Source organism: Trachypithecus francoisi, unplaced genomic scaffold, assembly GCF_009764315.1.
Source record: "Trachypithecus francoisi isolate TF-2019V2 unplaced genomic scaffold, Tfra_2.0 Lachesis_group11, whole genome shotgun sequence".
In the NCBI taxonomy this organism is placed as follows: Eukaryota; Metazoa; Chordata; class Mammalia; order Primates; family Cercopithecidae; genus Trachypithecus; species Trachypithecus francoisi.
Genome location: NW_022681456.1, coordinates 2,204,408 through 2,231,104, shown reverse-complemented (window position 1 = coordinate 2,231,104; position 26,697 = coordinate 2,204,408). Strand labels below are relative to the sequence as shown.

Here is a 26,697-nt window from a genome sequence, read left to right as displayed (position 1 = left end):
TGTGTGTCTATCTGAGATGTGGGTGTGAGAGAATTGAGTTAGAGGTGACCACAGGGCGTGTGTCTGGGGACGATAACGTCTTCACACACCACAGAATATAATATCAAGGTAATGAGAAACCCTGCTTGTGCACTTCTTTTTTGTAAGATAGTTTTCTTTCAGAATGTGTAGGACCTACAGAAAGTATGTGGTGGAGTGGTTAAGAACTCGGGTGCTGGAGTGAGGCTCCCTGCGTTGGAATCTTTAATCCTCCACTCACAAACTGACCTTGGGGAACTTACTTTACCCCTCAGAACTTTAGTTTCCTCATCTGCAAATAAGGTTTTAAAAATAGTGGCTCGTCTCTACAAAAAAATTTTTTTTTTTTTTTTGAGACACAGTCTCACTCTGTCACCCAGGCTGGAGTGCAGTGGCGGGATCTCAGCTCACTGCAAGCTCCGCCTCCCAGGTTTATGCCATTCTCCTGCCTCAGCCTCCCGAGTAACTGGGACTACAGACGCCCGCCACCTCGCCCGGCTAATTTTTTGTATTTTTTAGTAGAGACGGGGTTTCACCGCGTTAGCCAGGATGGTCTTGATCTCCTGACCTCGTGATCCACCTGTCTCGGCCTCCCAAAGTGCTGGGATTACAGGCTTGAGCCACCGCGCCCAGCCTACCAAAAATTTTAAAAATTTACCTGGGCATATGGTTGCACATGCTTATAGTCCCAGCTACTTGGGAGGCTGAGGCAGGAGGATGACTGGAGCCCAGGAGGTCAAAGCTGCTGTGAGCTGTGGTCACAGCACTACGCTCCAGCGGGGGCGACAGAGCGAGACCTGGTCTCCACAAAGTAAAAATAAAATAGCATAAACTTCCTAGGGTTGTCCTAAGGAGTCAGCAGATGCCTGCAGATAGGCACTCAGGGCAGAGTCGGCGTTGGCGGCTGCCCTACCGGTGATCACTTTGATGACATTGTCTCTGATCATGAGATGAAGATGGTGAAGGAAGGGGATGGTGATTTAACCTTCTGGCAAGACTTGGCCCCACTGGACAGCCTGCCTGACTGAGGAGTCTCTCTCTATAAATTCAGACAACAGCACCTAAGAGCAGTCTAAAAGTATGCTTGTTATTAAAAACCTCAAAAAGATCATGGTTTCAGGTGTGCATTCTCATCTTCCAGAATGAGTGAAAACTTCCGCATTCCAGTGCTGCTGTGGCACTCACAGGTTTGGATGTGCTCGGGTCCTCTGGATGTTCAGCTCAGCAGCTGCATGGCTCAAGGTTATTTTTCTGCCAGAGGGAAACAAGGCAGGTAGCAGACACAGTGCTGATTTTGGAGCAGGGCCGTGTGCAGGGGTCATCCCTTCCCACTCATTTAGCGGCTGTTCCCGCAGGTCTCAATGAGACGGGTGGCTGGCTGTGCAGTGACTGCCAACTGGCTCTGCTGGTTATAATCAATGGTTCAGCCTTCTCTCTCTCTCTCTTTTTTTGAGATGGAGTCTCACTCTTGTTGCCCACGCTGGAGTGTAACGGTGAGATCTCGGCTCACCGCAACCTCCACTTCCCAGGTTCAAGCAATTCTCCTGCCTCAGCCTCCCAAGTAGCTGGGATTACAGGCACGCACCACCACACCTGGCTAATTTTGTATTTTTTAGTAGAGACGGGGTTTCTCCATGTTGGTCAGGCTGGTCTCAAACCCCTAACCTCAGGTGATCCACTGGCCTCGGTTTCCCAAAGTGCTGGGATTACAGGCGCAAGCCACTTTGCCCGGCCTCTCCTTCTCTCTCTCACACAACATCTTTCCCAGGGTTTTTTTTACTCCTTAGAAATACTTTATTCTGATTTTTGTAAATAATTTTGAAAAGATTTTCCTGAAATTGTCAGTGTACAGGTTGGGAGCCCCAGTTCTCTAGGGGACTTTGGCCAATCCATCGCCCCAACAGGATATGATTGGAATCCTAGGCCAAAGGCTCTCAGAAGAATGTGCTGTTCTGTAGCTTACTGTGATTCATCTAAATGGATTACAAACTGTTGCTTTCTACATTTATCATTACCACTTGGCATGCCTTGTGTTGAATAATCTCTGAGCACATGTACAAAAGAAATACATTTAAAAAGAATAGTTTCTGGGCTGGGGATGGTGGCTCACGCCTGTAATCCCAGCACTTTGGGAGCCTTAGGGGAGCGGATCCCTTGAGCCCGGAAGTTCGAGACCAGCCTGGATAGCATAGTGAGACCCCATCTCTACAAAAAATAAAAATAAAATGAAAAGTTAGCTGAGTGTCATGTCGCACGCCTGTAGTCCCAGCTACTCAGGAGGCTGAGGTGGGAGGATTTGATCCTGGGAGGTCGAGGCTGCGGTGAGCCAGGATTGCATTACTGCACTCCAGCCTGGGAAACACAGCAAGACCCTGTCTGAAAAGCGACAACAAACAACAAAAATAATAGTTTATGCCATTATAGGAATAATGTAACAAAGAACCAGAGAAGGAGTGAGGGCCAGGCATGGTGGCTCTCGCCTGTAATCCCAGCACTTTGGGAGGCCAAGGTGGCGGATCACCTGAGGTCAGGAGTGTGAGACCAGCCTGGCCAACATGGCGAAACCCCGTCTGTACTCAAAATGCAAACATTAGCCTGGAGTGGTGGCGCATGCCTATGATCCCAGCTACTCGGGAGGCTGAGGCATGATAATTGCTTGAACCTGGGAGGCAGAGGTTGCAGTGAGCCGAGATCACACCACTGCACTCCAGCCTGGGCGACAGAGTGAGACTCCGTCTCCAAAAAAAAAAAAGGAGTGAGGCACACAAGCAACGCCCCTGCAGCCACTGCATTTCTACTAAAAATGGTAATTAGTGAGTTTAAAGTGACATGCAAGAGGTTATGCTATGGATCAGAGTTCAGGAAATATGATCTTTGGTAATTGCCTAAATAGCGTATTTTTCCTCAGTGACGTGGAACCACTTGGAGTTGGTAAATGGGAGGCAAACGAATGAGCTCAGGGCATAAACATTTTCAATTTCCCAAATTCCTCACATTCTGAGTTAAGAGAATTTTTTTAAAGTGTGGTTTATAGACATCCAAAATTTAGGGTCAAGGAAATAAATAAAATCGTTGAGACACAGAAATCATTATTCATCCCTTCACATATGTTTTCTGTTGTCCCTCTCCCCCTGAGGCTGGGAGGCTGCCTGTGACTTCGAGAGCGAGGTTGAATGCTGGGATGCTGGGACACATACTTACACGCTTCCTGCTCCCCTCCTTATCCCCTGTACCCTGAGCCATAGATACAGCAGGAGAGCCTCTGGGTGACTGCAAACCGTGCTCCCCTAAACCCAAAACCCCCATCCACAAAGTCATCCCCGTTATGGCATCTCTCTTATTCCCCTTCTGATGAGAGAAGTCCCAGACTCATTAAACAGCCAATAGCTTTTGCCACTTTATTTTAGAACAACACAACGTGAGATAACCCTGCTCCTCTGGAGTTTCCGTGGGTTGTAAGTCTTTATGGGAAATGAGGCCAACTAGAAATGCAGTCTAACAGCTGGGAAGTTTATGAAACCATTTTCTTCCAGATTTACTAAATATTTTAGCACCAGAGATGCACAGGGATCTCTTAGCTATATGATCAACTAACCTCCGAGTGAAATGAAACTACAGATGAAAGCAAAAGATAAAAACATCAACTCTGACGAACTTTCTGCCAGCCAGGGAGAGTCTCCTCAGTACATTCCCCTTCTTTTTATCGTAACTGGGAGTCACAAGTGACATTTGATCTATTGTCTTCCATGTGGCATCATGAAAGGACAGAGCGTGGCTGGGGTTTCAGGGCTCTGGAGTAGAGCTGGGACGGGGGGTTGTCTAGCTGTGCTCTGGAGACTCAGGTAGGCAGGTGCCTTTCATTCTGGAAAGATGAATGACAGCTGAGGACAGAAGAGAACCTGACAGAGACGCTGACAGGGTGCTGCTGCTTTCTTGTTTTTTAAGAAATGCCTTTTAAGGAATTAACGACACTGGTGGCCGCCTCCTTCTCTATTCTATTCCAGCTCACTTGGCAACCGAGACACGATCCACGGACACTTAGCAAAACACCACATTGAAAACAAATAAATACAGATAAGCCCTGAGAAAAGATACACAGGCAACATCTAAGAGGCATGAAGGGCTCTTTTGTTAGCAGCTCGGGACGGGGCAGTTAGACAGGGACGGGAGGCAGGGAGGTTCTCACCACTGAAGTGGACGTAAACACACGTCAGACGTGGGTGTCACCACCCCCTTTCAATGACAAGCCCCACAGTAGACAAGGATGTTTTTGGTTGTGCAAGCGGCTTGTGAAGTGGTTCCTGTGGGCGCTGGGGGAATTCTCCGGAGCCTCACGGTCCCCGATATGGGATAGGCCCAGAGAGCTGGGAAATGGGAGCCTGCCTGAGATGGAGGATCCAGGCCCCCCGGGGGGGACTCCCCAGGTTTTGACCTGATCGCTGCACCTGTGAGTCTCCCAGTGTCCGGGCACTCCTTAGGGCCCCGACACAGAGGCAGGCTTGGGATGACTGCAGCCTGGTCTCATGAGTCACAGCAGGTGCCTGTCGAGACCCACATGGACTCAGGCGGGCAGGACCTCGGATGCTGATTCCCTGTGGGGTCAGGACCTCCTTCCTCCAGGTTCTGCTGTCTGAGGCCGCAGCCTGCTCCTCCCCAGCCTGCTTCTCATCCAGGGCATGCCTGCTGCCCCCACCAGCGGCTTATCCAAGAGTCCGGGAGTCAGTCCCGTCCCCCAGATTCTCCACCTGGCCTCATCTAATCCATCATTGCATCTTGTCAGCTCTGTTTCCAAAAGGATGCCTTGACTTTACCCACATCTCTCTGCTCCACTCCCACCTCCACTTCCCTGGTCCAAGCCGCCATCACTCGTGGCTGGATGTCCTCAAAGTCATCTCAGCTCGACTTCCAGGGTTGCTCCCCTCCACCCCGGGAACTGAGGATCTATAGCGCAGTCAGAGCAATTTTCTGGCAGTGTCCATTGGCGAATGCATCTGGGCTGCCCGTTACCCTCTGAGTCCAGTCCAGCCTCCTTCCTGTGCTCTGTGGAGCTGTTCATGCCTGGCCCCTGTGCACCCCCAGCCCCTTCTCAGCCTCCCCTGTTGCCTACTGCTTCTGGTCATGCCAACTTTGCCAGCTCTCATAAACACCAGGTTCATTCTTGCCATGGGATGGGGAATGTACAGATCTCTTCATCCAGCACACTCCTTTTTTTTTTTTTTTTGAGGTGGAGTCTCGCTGGAGTGTGCAGCGGTGCAGTCTCCGCTCACTGCAACCTCCATCTTCCAGGTTCAAGCAATCCTCCCATCTCAGCCTCCTGAGCAGAGCAGCTAGGATTACAGGCATGCATCACCACACCCGGCTACTTTTTTGTATTTTTAATAGAAATGGGGTTTCACCATGTTGGCCAGGCTGGTCTCAAACTCCTGACCTAAAGTACAGGTGTGAGCCACTGTGCCCGGCCAGCACACTCTTTCTTCAGATCTTTGCATGCCCAGGCTCAGCTCAGATATTACCTGTTCAGCAGAGTCTTCCCTGGCCCTCAAACTGCAGTAACACTTCCCTTCACTCAAGTCACGAACACCAGCTGTGCTTCTTTCTCCCTTTTCTTTTCCCTTCCCTCCCCTTCCCTTCCCTTCCCTTCTCTTCCCTTCCCTTCCTTCCCTTCTCTTCCCTTCCCTTCCCTTCCCTTCCTTCCCTTTCCTTCCCTTCCTTCCCTTTCCTTTCCTTCTTTCTCTCCATCTCTCTCTCTTTCTGTCCTTCCTTCCTTTGCTTCTTTCTCCCTTTCTTTTCCTTTCCTTTCCTTTCCTTTCCTTTCCTTTCCTTCCTTCTCTCCATCTCTCTTTCTCCCCTTCCTTCCTTTCTCTCTTTCTCTCCCTCCTTCCCGCCTTCTTTTGTTTTGTAGGTTGATTTGCTTTTGACAATTTTTACGACTTGAAGGGACTAAGTCGATGCGCTGACAGTGACGTGTAACTCTTCGCTGATCTGCTGTTACCCAGTGATAGCTGAAAGTTCTTTAGAACACAGATGTTATTAAAACATGCTTTGTTTCAGGGAGGGAGGTGGTGATTGTGAGAAGAAAGGCTGACACAGAACAATCTCATGATATCAAATCTTTAGAATTTTCTGCAAGTTCAGAGAATTTTCTCCATTGGATAAGGGTCAGTATGACTTGTTCTCTTAAAGCACTTAGGGCACCACCTGAAGGCTTTGGTGGCCTCCCCCCTCCATCCCACAAATTTGTATACAGCCTTAATTTAATGCGATAAAAAATTGATATGGTCTGGTCTTTGTGCTCTGGAGACTAAGAATCTACTAAGGGAGTTGAGATAAGGACACAACAACTGAAACTCCAGGCAGAGTTTGATAAGTGCCATGATAGGTGTAGACGTGATATTTGGGAAGTTCAGAGAAGGGAAGCAGGGCCCTGAAGTGATTAGGGGCATTAATGCAGAAGGAGGCATGTCTGGGTTCAACATTCTGTTTCTCTTTTTACTACTTGTGTACTCTTTGGTAAGTTATTTAATAGTTATGTGCCTCAGTCTCCTTACTGTCTAAAGATACAGAAACTATTAGTACCTACCTCTTAGAATTATCAGAAATATTAGATAAAATGATGCACATAAGACATATATAAAACAGCATCTTACTGCTAAATATTCAGTTTGTAGGACTAAGGATAGAGGCATTTTATCTTAAGGTTGAATAGAATTTAAATGTAAGATAAAGGTGGGCAAGGAACTTCCAAATGGAACCATGTCAACAAAAGAAGCATGAGGAGCAGGAATGCGTGGTTGGCAGTAGCTGAAATACTCAGTTGACTTGAGAAAATGGGAAGGAGAAGATGATAATATTGGGAAGTTATGTGGGATCATAATGGGGAAGAACATTAATAACCATTCTCTCTTTTCTTTTTTTTGAGACGGAGTCTTGCTCTGTCGCCCAAGCTGGAGTGCAGTGGCCGGATCTCAGCTCACTGCAAACTCCGCCTCCTGGGTTCACGCCATTCTCCTGCCTCAGCCTCCTGAGTAGCTGGGCCTACAGGCGCCCACCACCTCGCCCGGCTAATTTTTTTGTATTTTTTAGTAGAGACGGGGTTTCACCGTGTTAGCCAGGATGGTCTCGATCTCCTGACCTTGTGATCCGCCCGCCTCAGCCTCCCAAAGTGCTGGGATTACAGGCTTGAGCCACCGCGCCCGGCCACCATTCTCTCTTTTTAGTGAGTAATCATATGCCACCGATCTCTAGGCAGGAAAGATGTTGAGATGGCTTAGTTTCTATAACAATTATCTTCCTCAGAAATCACTGGCAATAAAAAATAATGTAATAAAACCTATTTTTTCCCTTCTGCTTGATTTAGGTTTATTTTGCTCTATCTTCCTCAGTTGCTTAACATGGCAACTTACTAGAGTATTGATTTGAGGTCTTTATTCTTTTCTAATATATTTTGCTCTATTTTCCCCAGTTTCTTAACAGGGCAACTTATTAGATTATTGATTTGAGACTTTTTTTCTTTTCTAATATATGGATTTGATGCTATACATTTTCCTCTAAGCACTGCTTTAGCTATACCCCACAAATTATGATATGTTGTATTTTCATTTTCACTTAGTTCCAAATGGTTTCTAATTTCCATTGAGAGTTAATACTGTACCTATGCATTAGTTGGGAGTACATTTGTTAATCGCCAAGTGATTTGACATTTGCCTGCTATTTTTCTATTGATTTCTAGCTCAATTTCATTATGTCCAGAAAGCATATTTTGTGTGGTTTTACTTCTTTTAAATTGATGAAGGTCTGTTTCATCTTGGTGAATGCTTCTCCTATGCACTGGAGAAGAATGTGTATTCTGCTGTTGTTGGGTGGAGTGTTCTGTAAATGTCAATTAGATCCAGATGGTCGATCATGCTGTTCATTTCTTCTATCCTTTGCTGATTTTCTGCCTCATAGTATGGTCTATCAGTCTAATAGACATAGTTTTTTACAGAAACAAAACCAATAGGGTATGTTTCTATCTATCTGTCTACCTATCTACCTACCACTCTATAAATAAGAGAGATTGATATGGAAATTGGCTTATGTGATGATGAAACTGAGAAGTTCCACTATCTTCTCTCTGCAAGCTGGAGAAATAGGAAAGCAGGTGGTGTGTTTTTGTCTGAAAGCCTGAGAACCAAGGGAGACAATGGTGTAACTCCCAGTTTAAGTACAAAGCCCTAAGAACTTAGCGGGGCGCTGGTGTAAGTCCAGGAGTCTGAAGGCCCAAGATCCAAAAGCTCTCATGTCTGAGAGCAGAGAAGATGGATATCTCAACTCAGGAAGAGAGTAAATTCTTCCCTCCTCAATGTATTGGATCTTGGCAACCTACACTGATGAGGGTGGATATTCTTTATTCCATCTACTGATTCAAATGCTAATCTCTTCCCAGAACATCTTCACTGACACACCCAGAAATAATGTTTTACCAGTTATCTCTGCATCTCTGCCCAGTCAAGTTGACACATAAAATTAACCATCATTGTTACTGAGGGAGAAGTGCTGAAGTCTCTGATTTTAACTGTGGATTTGTCCATTAAGCTTTTCAATTTTGTCAACTGTTTATGTGTTTTGAACCCTGTAGTTAGGTGCATACACATTTGGTACTGTTTTATATTCTTGATGAACTGGCTTATATATTATCTTTCTTTATCTTTTATAATTTTATTTATTCTGAAGTCTATCCTGTCTAATATTAATATAACCAGTCCGATTTTTAAAATTAGTGTTTGTCAATAGCAAAGACTTGGAACCAACCCAAATGTCCATTAGTGATAGACTGGATTAAGAAAATGTGGCACATATACACCATGGAATACTATGCAGCCATAAAAAAGGATGAGTTCATGTCCTTTGCAGGGACATGGATAAAGCTGGAAACCATCATTCTGAGCAAACTGTCACAAGGACAGAAAACCAAACACCACATGTTCTCACTCACAGGTGGGAAATGAACAATGAGGATACTTGGACACAGGGCGGGGTACATCACACACTGGGGCCTGTCGTGAGGTTGGGGGCTGGGGGAGGGAGAGCATTAGGAGAAATACCTAATGTAAATGATGAGTTAATGGGTGCAGCAAACCAACATGGCACATGTATGCCTATGTAGCAAACCTGCACATTGTACACATGTACCCTAGAACTTAAAGTATAATAATAATAAAAAAATAAAATTAGTGTTTGTGTGATATACATATATATTTTTTTTCCATTCTTTTACTTTTAACTTACCACTATTGTTGTGCTTGAAGTGACTTTCTTGTAAACAGCATATACTTACATCATTATACAAAATTTAATCTGACAATTTGTATCTTTTAATTGACATTGTATTAAATTTAATTATTGGTAAGTTTGGATTTAGGTCTATCATTTTAATATTTGTTGTCTCTTTGTTGGATTTTTTGGTTCTTCTGCTTCCCCTTTTCTAACTTATTTAGGTTTATTGAAGCATATTTTAGCAGGTCATTTAAACTTGTTTTGATTTTGAGTATTTTTGGTATATTTTTTAGTGGTTAATCTTGGGATTACAAAATACAGTCTTAACTTTTCACATTTTATATAGAATCAATATTTTACAACTTCAATTTGTTTTTTCTGTTTGTTTTAGATACAAGGTCTTGCTATACTGCCCAGGCTGCTGGTCTTGAACTCCTGGGCTCAAACTATCCTTCCCCTTGAGCCTCCCAAGCAGCTGGCATTACAGGCCTGTGCCACCATGCCTGGTTTTACCACTTCAATTTGAATGTAGAAATTTTGTCACTCTAAAGTTCCTTTGTCCTCTTGTCTTTATGCAATCGTGCCTTACATACTACATTTACATATATTAAAAACTCCACTAGACAATGTTATATTTTTTCCTTTCAACTGTCAAACATATTTTAAAATTCTGGAAGGGAGGAATAATCTATCATATTTACCCAGATATCTACCACTTTGGTTACTCTTTCTCTATCCCTGATGTTCCATTTTTTTTTTCTTCTGGTATCAAAAGAACTTTCTTTACCATATCTTTTTTTTTTTTTTTTTTAAGATACAAGGTCTGGTTCTGTTCCCCAGGCTGGAGTGTAGTGGTGCAGTCATAGCTCGCTGCAGCCTGGAACTTCTGGAATCAAGTGATCCTCCCACCTCAGCCTTGCAAGTAGCTTGGACTAGAGGTGCATGCCACCGCACCCTTCTAATTTTTAATTTTTTTTATTGAGATGGGATCTTGCTTTATTGCCCAGGCTGGTCTCAAATTATTGGCCTCAAGTGACCCTCCTGCTTCCCAAAGTGCTGGGGTCACAGTCATGAGCCACTGTACCTGGCCTCTTTAGTATATTTTTAGAGCACATCTGCTGTATACAAATTTTTAGAGCACATCTGCTGGATATAATATATATATATTTTATTTTATTTTATTTTATTTTATTTTTTTGAGACAGAGTCTTGGTCTGTTGCCCAGGCTGGAGTGCAGTGGCGCGATCTCCGCTCTCTGCAAGCTCCGCCTCCCGGGATTACGCTATTCTCCTGCCTCAGCCTCCCAACTAGCTGGGACTACGGGTGCCTGCCACCACACCCGGCTAATTTTTTTTGTATTTTCAGTGGAGACAGGGTTTCACCACATTAGCCAGGATGGTCTTGATCTCCTGACCTCGTGATCTGCCTGCCTCAGCCTCCCAAAGTGCTGGGATTACAGGTGTGAGCTACCGTGCCTAGTCTTCCTGAAGAATATTTTTGCTGGATGTCAAATTCCAGGTTGTTATTTTATTTTAGTTTTTGGAAAACGTTTTTTTCTTGCCTCCATGGTTTTTGATGAGAAATCTTCAGTTATTTTGAATAGTGTCTGCCTATAGGTAATGTGCTCTTTTTCTCTGCCTACTTTTGCTACTTTTCCTTTGCCTTTAGTTTTCAGCAGTTTGATTATAATGTCTCTGGGCATGGATTTCTGTTTGGGATTTGCTCAGCTTTTGAGTATGTAAGTTTACGTTTTTTATCAAACTTGCAAAGTTTACAGTTATTATTTCTTAAAAAAGTTGTTTTAGCACCACACTCTCTCGTCTTCTACCAGAATATCAAAGACATAAATGTTAGGCTATTTTTGTTGTCCCACAGGTCCCTGATATTCTGTTGTTTTTCTTTTAATCATTTTTCTCTATTGTTCAGACTGCTTAATCTTTATTGATCTAGCTTCAAGTTCAACATCACTTTTTATTTGTTATTGTATTTTCTAGTTCTAAAATTTCCATTTTTTTCTTTATATTTTTAATTTTTTCCTACTTTTGTGTGTGTGTGTGTGTGTGTTTCCAATTCTATCAAATGGTGTTGGAAACATAATTTACCTTTTCCTTTGAGAGATATTTGTTATGGTTCAGGTACAGTTGATGCTGTTGCAAAAGCAAATGGGACAAAAGCAGATTAGATGTTAATCCTAGAGGCCTTTTCTACTTTGTATTTTAACTTTTATTTCAACAGTGTTTGGATTACTTATTTGAGCATTTTCATAATAGCTGCTTTAAATTCTGTCAGAGAATTTCAACATCTGTATCATCTTATTATTGGTCATGAAAAGTTCTCTCTGAAGAAGTGGCAACTGAACTAAAACCTGAGTAATAATAATAAAGACAGAGGATTCCAGGCAGCGGAAGCAAGATGCGCAAAGTCCTCCAGGAGGGAATGACCGTGCTGAGGTAGTGTTTCTGGAGCATGGTGGCTTAGCTTGGGCTTTCATAACGAAGTACCAAAGACTGGGGTTTAAACAACAGAAATTTATATCTCATCATCTGGATGGTGGGAAGTCCAAGATCAGGTGCCAGCTTACTCGGGTTCTGGTGAGGGCTCTCTTTATGGTTTACAGACAGATGCCTTCTTGTTTTGTCCTCATATGGCAGAGACAGATCATCTCCTTCATGTCTCTTCTTGTAGGGGGACTAATCCTACATATGAGGGCTCCACCCGTGTGACCAGCTGGAAATTTTCCAGCAAAGAAGAGAAGGGTGAGGAAGATAATTCTGATGTTTTGAGACCAGGGACATGAGGAATAGAGGTACCACTGGCTAGGAATGAAAGCTTAACCAGCAGTTTAGCACTGTGGAGTGGAAACTGACTGATTGCTTGTTCAACATTCATTCCCCCTTCTTTGAGTTCCAGATTCTGATTTTCACTCTACTCCTCACCCGCTGTATCAGTCAGTATAGGTTGTAGGTATATGCTATAGCAATAACAGTTCCAACATCTTAGTGGCTTAAGACAACAACATTTCATCTTGTTTTTGCTCACATTACTTATAAAACTTGGACTGCTGGAGGGGTTCGGCTCCTTGGAGCCACTCAGTTGAAAGGTTTCATCCACTCACTCACATGTTTCTGTAGCCTATGAGGCAGTGAAAACTTGAGTATGATCTTCCATATGAAAGTGACATGTATCACTTCCACTCACCTGTTGTCAGGCACAGCAAGGCATATAGTCACACTAACTTCAAATGAGCAGGAAATGAAATCCTTGCACGTGCCTGGAAGTAGAACTAGAGACCATTTGTTGAACAGCATCAATGACTGCTCTATTTCTTTTTTTTTTTTTTCTTTTTTTTTTTGAGACGGAGTCTCGCTCTGCTGCCCAGGCTGGAGTGCTGTGGCCGGATCTCAGCTCACTGCAAGCTCCGCCTCCCGGGTTCATGCCATTCTCCTGCCCCAGCCTCCCAAGTAGCTGGGACTACAGGCGCCCACCACCTCGCCCGGCTAATTTTTTTGTATTTTTTAGTAGAGACGGGGTTTCACCGTGTTAGCCAGGATGGTCTCGATCTCCTGACCTCGTGATCCGCCCGTCTCGGCCTCCCAAAGTGCTGGGATTACAGGCTTGAGCCACCGCGCCCGGCCGACTGCTCTATTTCTTATCAATCAGTCCTTACAGCCTGCATGTGGGCCTGCCCAGGACCCAGGGACTGAACACCCGACTCAGTACTGCATCAGTCAGCTCAACACATTCCCTTGATCACAGGGATTGGTTCACGGATGGGCACACGACCCAGTGAAATGCAGTGGACATTTTCTGCAGATGCTAGTGTGTAGCAAGATGTTTCAGCAGCTGTTTTGTGACAGTGAGGCATGAGGCTGATAGAGAATGGCGCCAACAGGAAGTAAGTGGAGACTGAGAAATAGAAAATAAATTCCTGATGCCATTGACTAGGCCCTGAAGGTGGCCATACCATCCTCTGGGATTTTAATAGCTTGAGTGTAAATACATACTTTCCTCCTTTTTGATTAAGGCTGTTGTATTTTCTGTTTCTTGCAACAGAGAGCACCCTGATTGATATTGTCCTGAAGAAGGTTTTGTGGAAGGATATTATGGTAAATTCCTTTTGTTGTTATGGATTAAATTATAGTAGCTCATATGTCACAAAATTGCGGTACAATTCAATTGATTTTCAAACCAGATATCTTTTTTGATTTCTAGTTTCTGTTTCTAGGGCCTTCACAAAATTTAGTATTGGAACGTTTGTTGGTATAGGCTCTCCCCAGAATACGTCCGTTCACATGCAATTCTCTTTTTGGAGGTTTTTTTGAGCTTCACATTGTTATTCACTGAGACAGTGAGTGAGGTATTAATTAATGGCTAGTTTTGCTGCAGTAGTTCAGCATGGCTTTCTATTTTATTTTATTTTTATTTTTATTTTTTTGAGACGGAGTCTCGCTCTGTTGCCCGGGCTGGAGTGCAGTGGCCGGATCTCAGCTTACTGCAAGCTCCGCCTCCCAGGTTCACGCCATTCTCCTGCCTCAGCCTCCAGAGTAGCTGGGACTACAGGCACCCGCCACCTCGCCCGGCTAGTTTTTTGTATTTTTAGTAGAGACAGGGTTTCACCGTGTTAGCCAGGATGGTCTCGATCTCCTGACCTCGTGATCCGCCTGTCTTGGCCTCCCAAAGTGCTGGGATTACAGGCTTGAGCCACCGCGCCCGGCCGCCAGCATGGCTTTCTAAAAGGTGCAAGGTAATTGATTGTCTTTTCCCCTGCAGTTGGTTTTGCTTCCAAATGGCAAATCATGATGTTTGCTGGATGATCTATTAACTGGTCATGGGATGATGGTCGTGGTGATGACAGATGAACAGGTAGTATCTCACTGTCTAATAAGATTCCACCTTTTAATATCTAGAGTTGTTTATTCCTTAGTTACAGGTGGGTGAAAATAAAAACGGACTTATAGGTAGGTATCCCATGACTTTGGCTGAGTTCAGAGGCAAAGTAAACAAGCCACTTGGGACTGAGAAATCACCTGAGTAGTCAAGAGGAGGCCCCAATCCACTTGTCGTGCTGTGTCAGTTAGAGATTCTTTTTCTTTTCTTTTTTCTTTTTCTTTGAAATGGAGTCTCACTTTGTCACCCAGCCTGGAGTACAGTGGCATAATCTCGGCATACTGCAACCTCTGCATTCCGGGTTCAAGTGATTCTTCTGCCTCAGCGTCCTGAGTAGCTGGGACTACAGGCACCTGCCACCACGCCCAGCTAACTTTTTGTATTTTTAGTAGAGACAGGGTTTCACCATGTTCGCCAGGCTGGTCTTGAACTCCTGACCTTCTGATCTGCCTGCCTCAACTTCTCAAAGTGCTGGGATGACAGGCATGAGCCACCGTGCCTGGCTGAGATTATTTTTCAAGTACATGAAATAAACACAAGATTCCAGTGACTTAGGCAAGTAGGGGGCAATATGGCAGTTGTGCAGTGTCACCAGGGACTCGAGCACCTTCTAACCTGAGGCTCTGCCATTCTTAGCTTATGGGATAGTTCAGGCAGGTGTATTTAGGTGTAACTCATAACACAAAAATAATCGCTCCTTTTACAATACAGCTCCATGAGTTTTGACAAACACATGGTCATGTAACCACCACCATGACGAGACACAAAATTTGTCCAACACTCCAAAAAAATTTCCCTAAAAAGGGAAGTATTTAATTTTTTGGTGGTGTTATACTTGGTAATTAAAGATTACATTTTAGATATTTAATATCATATGTAAAATGATATTTAAAATAGCATTTAAAAATTTAAATTCCCAATCATCCATTGCTACTGGATCAAAACAAATTATTTTTTTCACGTTGAACCTGTTTCTGTGACCTTGCTAAACTCACTTATTAGTTCTAGTAATTTATTTATTATAAAGTTCACTCATTTAAAGTGTACAGTTCAATGTTTCTTAGTGTATTGGCAGTCATGTAAAAACCATCATAATCTAATTTTAGAACATTTTATCACCCAAATAGTTATCTTTCTTTCATTTTGACTTCTAGTTCAATTCCATTATGATTAGAGGACATACTTTATAGAATTTCAAAATTTCATATTTGCTGAGGTTTGTTTTATGGGCCAGAGTATGGTCTAGTCAGTGTGTATTTTATGTGCACTGAAAAAGGATGTCATTTCTTTGTTGTGGGACGGAGTGTTCCATAAATGTCATTAAGTCAAGTAAGTTGATAATGTTGGTCAGCTCTTCTGTATCCTTACTGATTTTCTGTCTACTTATTTTATTGATTACTGAGAGAGGAGTCTCTAAATATAACTAGAGTTGTCCATTTCTCCTTTCAGCTATAGTGGCTTTTGTCATGTATTTGTAGTTCTCTTGTTAAAGGGATACCTACCGAGGATTGCTATGTGTTGTTGGTGAATTCACTGCTTTATCCTTACGTAGTGACCCTCTTTATCCCTAATGGGCTCTCTTGTTCTGAAGTCTACTTTTTCCACTCCAGGCAGCCACTCCAGTTCTCTTTTATTCGGTGTTTCATGGTATATCTTTTCACTCTGCTTGTACTTTTAACCTCATTGTGTGTTTATATTTAAAATGTGTTTCTTGTAAATAGAATATAGTTGGGTCTTTTTGTTTTATCTAGGGAATCTTTATCTTCTCTTTGGTGTGTTCAGATCATTAAAACTCAGTGCAATGATTAATATGATTGGAATAAAATTGGACATTTTTGCCAGTTAATTTCTATTTGTTCCATCTGTCCTTTGTTTTCTCCTTCTTTCTCCATCTGCTTTTTGATTAATTCACAATTTTTATTCCTTTTCATGTCTATTATTGGCTTATTATTTATCCCTCTATAACATTTTCTCCAAGGGGTTGTCCTAAGGCTTACAAAATGCTTTTTTCCCACCCCCCAGGGTTGTTAGAGAATCTATCTCTTCAAATTATCTTCCAATAATATTATACCACTCCACGTATTGTGTGAGCACCTCAGGACAGGGTGCTTCTACTTCCTCCCTCCCATGTTTTATTATATTTAGTCATAAATTTTACTTTTACAAATGCTATCAACCCACAGCACCTTCTACTCTTTTGTCACTAGACAGTCAATTTTTTCCTTCTATGGCAACTGAAAATAAGAAAAACACCTTTTATACTTACTTCAAATTTAAACATTTCTGGGTGTCTTCATTTCTATGTGTAGATCCAAGCTTCTGGGTGGTGTCGAAGTGCTCTTGTCTAAAGAGCTTCTTTCACATTTCTTGTAGTTCTGGTTTCTGATACTAAATTCTGTCACTTTCTGTTTGAAAAATAGTTTATTTCTCTTTCTTTTTTTGAGATATAATTCACACAATGAAGTTCATTTTTAAGTGTAAAATTCAGTGGTTTTGAGTCTATTCACAAGGTTGTGCAACCATCATCACTATTTAATTTCAGAACATTTCCATCAACCCCCAAAGGAAGCTTGTATCCAGTAGCAGTCACTCTCCCTCCCCCCATTCCCAGGTCTCTCATTCATTTCTGAAAGATATTCTTACTGGATATAGAATTCTGGGTTGACAGGGCCCTCCTCATCCTCCCAACCCCACAGCACTTCAGCTATTTCACGACATCATCCTTTGGCTTACATAGTTATTGATAAGAAGTCTACTGTAATTCTGATTTTTGCTTCTCTGTACATAATGTATATTTTTCCTTTTGATGCCTTCATGATTTTGCTTTTATGTTTGATTTCTGGCAGTGTGATGATCAAGTGTCTAAATGTTTCTAGGGCTGTGTGTGTTTGATATTCATCTCGCTTGGGATTGTCTGAGCTTCTTGGGTCTGTAATTGAATATCTTTCAATATCTTTCTTTCTTTCTGTTTAAATTCTTAGATTTTATGTCTTCAAGACATTTTTCTGTCTTATTTTCTCATGTCTACATCTACAGTTTCAATTACACATATGTTAGATTATTTGCTATTGTGACATTGTTCTTTCATGCTCTGATTTTTAAAATATACATATTTTCTTTTTCACTTTGTGTTTCAGTTTTGATAATTTTAATTTTCCTATGACATTTTTTTTTTTTTTTGAGACGGAGTCTCGCTCAGTCGCCCAGGTTGGAGTGCAGTGGCGTGATCTCGGCTCACTGCAAGCTCCGCCTTCTGGGTTCACGCCATTCTCCTGCCTCGGTCTCTCAAGTAGCTGGGACTACAGGTGCCCGCCCCCACGCCTGGCTAATTTGCATTTTTTTTTAGTAGAGACGGGGTTTCACCGTGTTAGCCAGGATGGTCTCGATCTTCTGACCTCGTGATCTGCCCACCTCGGCCTCCCAAAGTGCTGGGATTACAGGCGTGAGCCACCGCGCCCAGCCGACCTATGACAATGTTAGCGGATTCTTTCCTTGCCTGTGTGGAGTGTACTGATGAACCCAGAGAAGGAATGTTGCATCTGTTATCTGCCCTTTCTTAGTGATAGCATTTCCATTTGACTCCTTCATATAATTTCCATCTCTTTGCAGAAATTCTCCATTCGCTCATCAGTGTTGTCATCATTTTTCCAGTAAAACATTTAACATATTAATCATAGTTGTTTAAAATGGTCTATCTTCTAGTTTTGATTGCTTTGTTTCTTGGCAGTGGGTTGTTTTTTCTTTCTCTTTTGTGTGTGTCATAATTTTAGAATGAGTGCTGGACATCACACACAAGACAGCGGAGACTAAGATAAATAGTATTTATGCCAGGAAATGGGGAAAAGTCTCTGCTAGGTCATTAATGCATGTGTGTGCTTGCATGGGAGTGTGTGTGTGTGTGTGTGTGTGCAGATGTGTGTGTTTATGTGTATGTGTGTAAGGTATGTGTGTTGGTGTGTATATGTACATGTGTGTGTGATATGTGTGTTAAGTCAATCAGGCGAGTTGAGCTGGGTTTAGATTCTGTTGCTATGGTTGCCTTCAGTCCACTGGTAGCTTCACATTCCTCTGGCAGAATCTTGTGCTTTGGGTGGGGTTTGGTTTGGCCGAAGGTTTTTCTCAGTGTTTCTGCTCTGCTTTCAGTTTTAAGCATTTCTTGTGTGCCAGAATGTCAGAGTGACTCTCCTCTGGCTCCTACCCTCTCAATCCTAGAACGCTGGATCTTGCAAGCCTGGTCATGGGGAACAGAGAAGGTTCTCAGGCCCAACCTCAGTCTTAGGTGGACCTTGTGTCTCTGTGTCTTGAGATGGATTTTCTTGGTGGCCCTGCCCCTCTCCCATTTGAAGGAGATCTTTGATGATCTGGGCCCAGGAGAGTTTCTGCCCCTGCCCTGGGAATAGAGGGTAGTTTCTCCCCACTGCATCCCAGAGGTTCTTCCCTGTGCCCTGCGGCTGGCAGGGCTGGCTGTCCTTCCCCCAGCAGCACAAGGACTTTGTTCCTTGGGGAGAAAAGTCCAGGCAGGGCTTCCTGCCCTTGCACAGTGGTGGTCATTCACTTCTCCAGCTGTGCAGAACGGTTCTCTCCAGCCTCCTGCCTGCCCCCAATCCTTCTTCTGTACCTGCTGGGCATCCAGGGAGAAGAGGCTGAGATGGGAACAAACTTCCTTCGGTGTGCAGCTGCCAGCAGTCTATGCTCTCACTCCAGCCTACACCGGCCTCTAGAAATCCATTAAAAGCTTTTGCTGAATGCTTCTTACTTGTTGAGCTCATGCTCTGCCACCTGCGAGATGACGCTTATGTCCCGTTCCTCCTTAGACCTGTCTTCCCCTAAGATTTCGGGCAGGGTGGTTTCCTTGAACCTCAGCTCTCTGATGGGTTCAAGAAAAGTTACGATTTTGTGGATTAACTGACTTTTTCTCATGATGAGAGTGATGTTCTTTCCAGCCTTTTCCATCCCAGGAGGAAAAGCTTGTGGTTTTCATTCTCATGGTTGAGGACAGCTGCTCCACCTCAGCTTAGCATTTCCACATTCCAGCCAGAAAGAAGGTTGAGGTCAGAAGCCTTCAGGAAGAGCAAAGGTGGAAAGGAGTTTGCCTTTTCAAAATGTCTTCTCAGAAGCCCATTCAAGAGACTTCTGCCTGTCTCTCCTTGCATGTAGGTCACATGGCCACCCCTAGCTGAAAGGGAAATAACCTTTTTACCTGCTCATATTGGCACCCAAATATGTTTGCAATTCTGCATACGGAGAAAGAAGAGAACAGATTTTGGGTAGGCAATTAGCAATGTCCTCTGTGCATATTCATGCTGAAAACACTCCTTACCAACTAAGCGGTTTCTTACACTTTCTTTTTTTTTTTTTTTTTTTTTTTTTTTTTTTTTTTTTTTGAGACGGAGTCTCGCTCTGCCGCCGGGCTGGAGTGCAGTGGCCGGATCTCAGCTCACTGCAAGCTCCGCCTCCCGGGTTCACGCCATTCTCCTGCCTCAGCCTCCCGAGTAGCTGGGACTACAGGCGCCCGCCACCTCGCCCGGCTAGTTTTTTGTATTTTTTAGTAGAGATGGGGTTTCACCATGTTAGCCAGGATGGTCTCGATCTTCTGACCTCGTGATCCGCCCGTCTCGGCCTCCAAAGTGCTGGGATTACAGGCTTGAGCCACCGCGCCCGGCTTCTTACACTTTCATCCTTGCTCTTATCGTCTTTGAAAACTGGATAAAAACTACGTTTGAAAACTGGATGAAAACTATGGACCTTCTCCCCCCAAAATTCACATATGCACATTCAAAATGTGCACGTGGGCCGGGCATGGTGGTTTGCGCCTGTAATCCTAGCACTTTGGCAGGCTGAGGTGGGCGGATCACCTGAGGTGAGGAGTTTGAGACCAGCCTGGCCGATATGGTGAAACCCTATCTCTACTAAAAATAGGAAAAATTAGCCAGGCGTGGTGGTGGGCGTCTGTAATCCTAGCTACTTGGGAGGCTGAGGCAGGAGAATCGCTTGAGCCCTGGAGGTGGAGGTTGCAGTGAGCAGAGATTGCGCCACTACACTCCAGCCTGGGTGACAGAGTGAGACTCCGTCTCAAAAAAAAAGTGCATGTGATCCAGAGCATTTAATGATTCCTGAAGTCTATCCGTGAATGCCTTTGGGATCCTTGGTGATCCAGGAGCTAAAAGGAAATGTTTAGGCAGTTAGAGTTAGTGAGGGTACGGGAGTCCTTGGTAAGGTTTCCTTTTAATACGAAAGCAGCCTCCAAGTCATTTCTTTTCTAACAAAAGCAGCCTGAAAAATCGAGATGCCAGTGTAGATAAGGAAGCCTGCATAGGTGAACGCTGGCAGCTGTGCCAATAGAAAAGGGAAACCTGGAAGCCAGGTATGTTCAACATGGAGGTTCCCTCTTCCCTTTTCTTTGTCCCCACGTGTGTGGGCATCATGGCTCCAGCCGGGTAAAGACTCTATTTGCATAATAAAAGGTTAGCGTGGGATAGCCAGCCTCTTCCGGGCTATGTAAATGGCACATCTGGTCCAACCAATCCACTACGCCCTATGTAAATCAACACCGCCTCTTCAAGCTCGTCTGTAAACCCAAGCACACATCTCACCCCAAACCCGGAGACCCGCTGGGTCCCCCTTCCTTTGCACGAGGAACAGCTGTTCTTTCTTTCGCCTGTCAAACTTTCTGCTCCTAAACCTACTCCTTGTGTGCCTTTGATTTCCTTAGCAGGAGATAACAGACCTCGGGGATTTCCCCAGACGCTGCTTCGTTGGGACTAACCTACACGAGTGTCTCGTTCTTGGTTCTCCGAGAGGAGAGCCCAGTGCAAACACTTACATGGGAGCAGTGCTTTAGAGTGTGAGTCCAGGGGGCCAAAGTGGGGGACGGGGGCAACAGACACAGAAGTGGGGAAGCGGCAATGCAGGGAAATGCTACTGTGTTGCAACCACGATGGCTGGGGGGAGAAAAGCGGGCGTTTGTCCACAGGATCCTGCACGGCATGGGCCTGAGTCCCTTATGTTTCTGGGTGCTTACGCCTGAGGCTGCAGGGCTTCCCTGGGCCTCCCATCTGCCTAGTCAGAGACCCCAGGGTGGAACACGCTCTGGCTTCTGAGGGCATCACCGTCAGGAGCAAAGCTGTGGAAGCCAGTGTGGAGCTGATCATCCTACTGGTAGGTGGCTAAGAAGCAGGGCAGAGAAGATTTAAAGAGGTGAACGAGAGGCGCCCCGTACACAGGCCCTCCTGATGATGTTGTTGACTCTCCAGCCTCAGCCCCTGCCACTTTTCCTACTTGTGCCTACTCTTCATTGAATATATAATTAATTGCGGTTTCTCAAATCTGTGTCATTGACCAGGACTCTTAATCACCAGGGACAGAAACCAAGCTCAAACTTGCTTGAGTCTAACATAAATTTCTCGGTGCCTGTCAGGGAATGCTGGCTTTAGGTCTTGTAGGATCCAAGGCCTTGTAGGATCCAAGGCCTCAGCTGACAGCATCAGGTTTTCTCTTGCCCTCTCCAAGGCTAGGATGCTAGAGTCTCTATGTTTGCTTTTATCTTCAGCTCGGTGTAATTATTTTCTTTATTGTGGGGAAAATGGGCATCACCAGCCTTGACTGAAGACCGTTCCGGATTAGCAGTGGGAGAGGGAGACTTTTCTCTCCCACGGTCAGTCTATTGATCCCCGGGAAGACACTGATTGGTTTTGAGTGGGTCACGTGTACACCTTTGGGCCACAGTGCCTGTGGTATGGAAGCGCTGCAAGCGTTCCCGCTGGGTCACGAGTGCCCCGCAACACCTGCAGCTTCTGACAGTCCCGTCTGAGTTCACGGGTCAGTGGAGGAAGCGTCCTTTAAAGAAAAGCCGGCGGGAGCCGGAGGGGAGGCTGGGCCGGTAGAAACAACACGTGTCCACGGTCCAGGGCACGCGGCATCGGAGCTTTAGTCCATTCCATGGCTTCTTTCCAGAAGGTCCCATCCCTTAACCACTCAGAGAAAGGATCCCCGAACTCCTTGGTGACTTCCTCAGTGAATTCACCCCCAGGCTTCTAACACCATTCATTTCCACCTACGTTGCGTGCTGCACACCCCTCCTAGCACACTGCTTCAGCATTACTGCTCCGCCTTGCTTATCTCCACAGGAGTAAACGTGATGGACGCACAGCTCTTGCTGCCTCTCACAGATATGCCGGCGTCTGGGAAGATCTGAGCTGGAGGAAGGCGCACCTTGGAGTGGTGTGAATCAGGCATCAGGAACTCCTGTGCTCACAGCGTGTCCAGCTCTCCCTCGGCATTTTGGCCGTCCACAGAATTCTTTGTTCAGGCCCAATCTATCCTCCTGGGACATCTGAGCTGCTCAGCACCAGGAAACAGCCTCTGTCGTGCACAGGCCATCAGCTTTGCAAATAAGCCAGTTACATTCCCATGGGCAGCTGGCGTCACACTTTTTGTCCCTGTACAATTTTGAGTGGAGCCTAATCACAATGTAAAGTCTCTCTCTCTTTTTTTTTTTTTTTTTTGAGATAGAGTCCCGCTCTGTCGCCCAGGCTGGAGTGCAGTGGCCGGATCTCAGCTCACTGCAAGTTCCCCCTTCTGGGTTCACACCATTCTCCTGCCTCAGCCTCCAGAGTAGCTGGGACTACAGGCGCCCGCCACCTCGCCTGGCTAGTTTTTTGTATATTTTTAGTAGAGATGGGGTTTCACCGTGTTAGCCAGGATGGTCTTGATCTCCTGACCTTGTGATCCGCCGGCCTCGGCCTCCCAAAGTGCTGGGATTACAGGCGTGAGCCACCGCGCCTGGCCAGGTCTCATTTTAATGTTTAGTTAGCATCCTGCCAGTGAAGTCTGATATATTTTACCAAAGTGTAACAATGTTTTGCATTCCTTAAGTAAAGTACACATGCATGTGGCCAAAAACTATGACTTGAATGTTGACTGTGAGGCTGCCTGCCGGGCACTCCCCACCCAAGCATAGAAAGAAAACAAAATTGGGCCGGGTGCCGTGGCTCATACCTGTAATCCCAGCACTTTGGGAGGCCGAGGCGGGTGGATCACGAGGTCAGGAGTTCGAGTCCAGCCTGGCCAACATGGTGAAACTCCTTCTCTACTAAAAATACAAAAAAATTAGCCGGGCGTGGTGGCTGGTGCCTGTAGTCCAGCTATTCAGGAGGCTGAGGCAGGAGAATTGCTTGAACCTGGGAGGCGGAGGTTGCAGTGAGCCGAGATCGCGCCACTGCACTCCAGCCTGGGCGACAGAATGAGACTCCATCTCAAAATAAATAAAGAAATAAACAAATACAATAAAATCTTGGGTTCCTTCAAGGGGAATTCCAGCCACCTAGCTAGCCCTGAGAAATATATGAACAACTTGAGAAGCAAGAAGGTAATAGTAGCGTGAAACAATAGTCAAGAGAGTTGGAGTCAGGAATTCATTGCTTCCCTATAGAAACTAAAGACAACATCGTAACAAACGTCCCAGAGTTGTTTTTCAGAACCTGGACCCCCACCAAATGGATCTGTTGACTTACAGACCCTCAGACCCTCAGATATGGGGGAGTGGAGAGCTGAACTCCACCACCATTCTTTGTTCGTTTTTTTTTTTTGAGACAGAGTCTCACTCTGTTGCCCAGGCTGGAGTGCAGTGGCTCAATCTCAGCTCACTGCAACTTCCACCCACCTCCTGGGTTCAACTGATTCTCCTGCCTCAGCCTCCCGAGTACAGGTGTGTGCCACCACACTCAGCTAATTTTTGTATTTTTGGCAGAGAGGGGGTTTTGCCATATTGGCCAGGTTGGTCTTGAACCCCTGACCTCAGGTGATCCACCTGCCTCAGCCTCCCAAAGTGTTGGGATCCACCCCTCCAGGCCCACCACTGTTCTTTGTTCTAAATTTCTTCCTGAGGGGCCTGGAGGAGGTCATGCCCACAGGCCAGAGCTAACATTCTTTTTTGCTGATGTCCAATTGTTTGACAAAGGCTTGCCTTCTTAACCAATCACAAATCAGAAGATCTGCACTCCCACTATAGGACCTGTGGGCCCCCACTTCACGTTGTCCTGGCTTTTTAGGTCAAACCAATGTGTGGCCTCCAGGTATTATTCATGTGGGACTTAGCCTGTAACCGCTGCCTCTCCACCTTGAAAAACCCTCCCGCATCAGCTATCCGGGAGTTCAGGTCTGCAGTGTGAGCGGCCAGGTTCTCCTTGCCTGGCGCCCTGCTCTAAATGCCTCACTCCCTCTCGCTGCAACCCCGACGTCCATGTTTGGCTGTGCTGCGGGAAGGCAGAGCTGCGCTGGGTTCAGTGATAAATGCTGAGTACCCACCAAGTACCAAGCCCTGTCCTCAGGGTTGGGGCACAGAGTGAACAAGCAGAAAGAAGTTATCTGCTCTCATGGGGCCTATGCCTCACTGGGAAGAGACTGACAATAAGTGAAAAAAACGTCTAAGATAGGAAGTACATTGCATCGTGGTTAGTGAGATTGAAAAAATGCAGCAGGGGAGAGCTTTAGGGATAGGGAGACCTGCTGTCAAGGTGATGTTTGGAACCAAACACCCCGATGTTTGGGGGATGGGATGAGACGCACAGAGGCATCAGAGGTGCTTGGTTCCAGGCCCACGGACCACTCAAGGCCCTGTCTCAAATCTCCAGGCTTTAGGACACGCTGCTTTACATGGAGGTGGGTTCTTCTGGGCCTCTGAGCAAGGTATGAGACAGGATGCAGGCAAATAGGACGAGGCACGAGGCACGGGACTGTAGTCCAGGATGGACAGCCAGAGTGAGCTGCGGATGAATGCAGACGCCTGCAGGGCAAGCTCTGCTGAATTGGTTTTCTACCTAGTTCTTTTTTTTTTGAGACGGAGTCTCACTCTGTCGCCAGGGCTGGAGTGCAGTGGCCGGATCCCAGCTCACTGCACGCTCCGCCTCCTGGGTTTACGCCATTCTCCTGCCTCAGCCTCCCGAGTAGCTGGGACTACAGACGCCCGCCACCTTGCCGGGCTAGTTTTTTGTATTTTTTAGTAGAGACGGGGTTTCACCGTGTTAGCCAGGATGGTCTCGATCTCCTGACCTCGTGATCCGCCCGTCTCGGCCTCCCAAAGTGCTGGGATTACAGGCTTGAGCCACCGCGCCCGGCCTTCTACCTAGTTTTTATTACAGCCATTGAATTGGGGTGTCTCCCATTATCTGATGACAATTTTATGATTAAAAGAAACCATGCTGGCTTTGTTTGTTCATGGAGATGGGAAAGGTCTACATATTCAGCAATCTGTTGAATTCTTCCAGGTTAAAACTGGGGCTGAGAAAAATCTGCAACTGCCTGTCTCTCCCTTCACCTCTTCCAGCTAGAGGCAGTGGGGGACTGGAGAGCTGATGAAACGGCAGAGATAAAGGTTGTAAATTAGTTTTCCCTGAAGCCGACCAGCCCGAGCAACAGGATAAAGGTCGTTATTACAGACAGCCCTGGGTCTTTGGAGTTCTCCAGTGCTAGGAGATGGAACTCTCTGGAACCCTTCTCCAGCTCCACAGAGAGGCTCAGGCTATCAGAGGATCTGAGCGGTTATAGGCTGCAGGCACAAGTTAAAAATAATCACCTAACGTTTTGACAGCACTTTCTTTTTTTCTATCCCACAGAGATTGGAAGTCATTTTCTTATCCTCTTTAGGAAGTATGTTGGATTCAGGATTCTTAATTCCCATTTAAAGTCAGGACAATTGAGATAACTGTATCAGCTAACATTTACTGGGTGTTATGTTATACTTGCTGATAATAATCATAGCTAACATTTACTGAGTGATAATTTTTCTTAATAAAAAATAGCATGTCTTGAGTGCCACGTATTTTCCAAGTACTGCCTGAAGAGCCTCGGATCTGTCCTCTAATTTATTGTTACAGCCCTGAGGAGGAGGAGCTATTAACCCTCATTTTGCAGATGAGGAATTTGAAAACAAAGAGAGATTAAGTAGTTTGCCTAGAAGCACAGCTGGTGAATGCTGGAGAAACTATGAAGCGTAAGTATTACTTAAATCACATAGCAAATATCGCTGTGATTGCAATGATAGGGTGTGTGTCTCTGTGTGTACACGTGTATTTGGAATACATCGGATCAACTTTGGTCTTGGGTAAACTGAGGCATGTCTGGCGAAGGGGCTCTTTTCTATCACACTGAGAACATCCTCCTGGTGCTGGGGTGGGGCAGATATGCAGTATGGTATAATTGAGCAGCGAACCTTGTAATTAATTCTGTAGTTTTCACTGACGTCTGAAAGGATTAAAGAGAAAAATGTGGTAAACACTTAATAGGGAGGGCACAGTGGGTGTGCTGGTTTTTCTTTTCCATCCCTCTATCAACTTCATTCTTTCTCAGAGGCAAACAAGACTCAGATCTAAACAGAGTTTATGGTTTGTTTTGCATTTTGCATTTATTAATATTTATGCTGACTTCGAGGGTGCTGAGCAGAAGGCATCAGTAACACACACAGAGCCCATGTCTGTCTGGTTTGATTCTGAGCCTGAGATCCTGAAAATATTTCAGTTGTTCTTAAGAGGCTGGAGTTAG

General features: G+C 45.1%; 1 protein-coding gene across 1 annotated transcript in view; it reads left to right on the top strand.

Annotated features, from left to right (window-relative positions):
- The window catches only part of ADGRD1 (adhesion G protein-coupled receptor D1), a 224,765-nt gene that overhangs the window by 9,426 nt on the left and 188,642 nt on the right, over positions 1–26,697 (top strand). The window contains 2 exon segments of the mRNA XM_033220087.1: positions 22,287–22,630; positions 26,034–26,149. The gene's annotated coding sequence lies outside the window, so the exon portion shown is untranslated.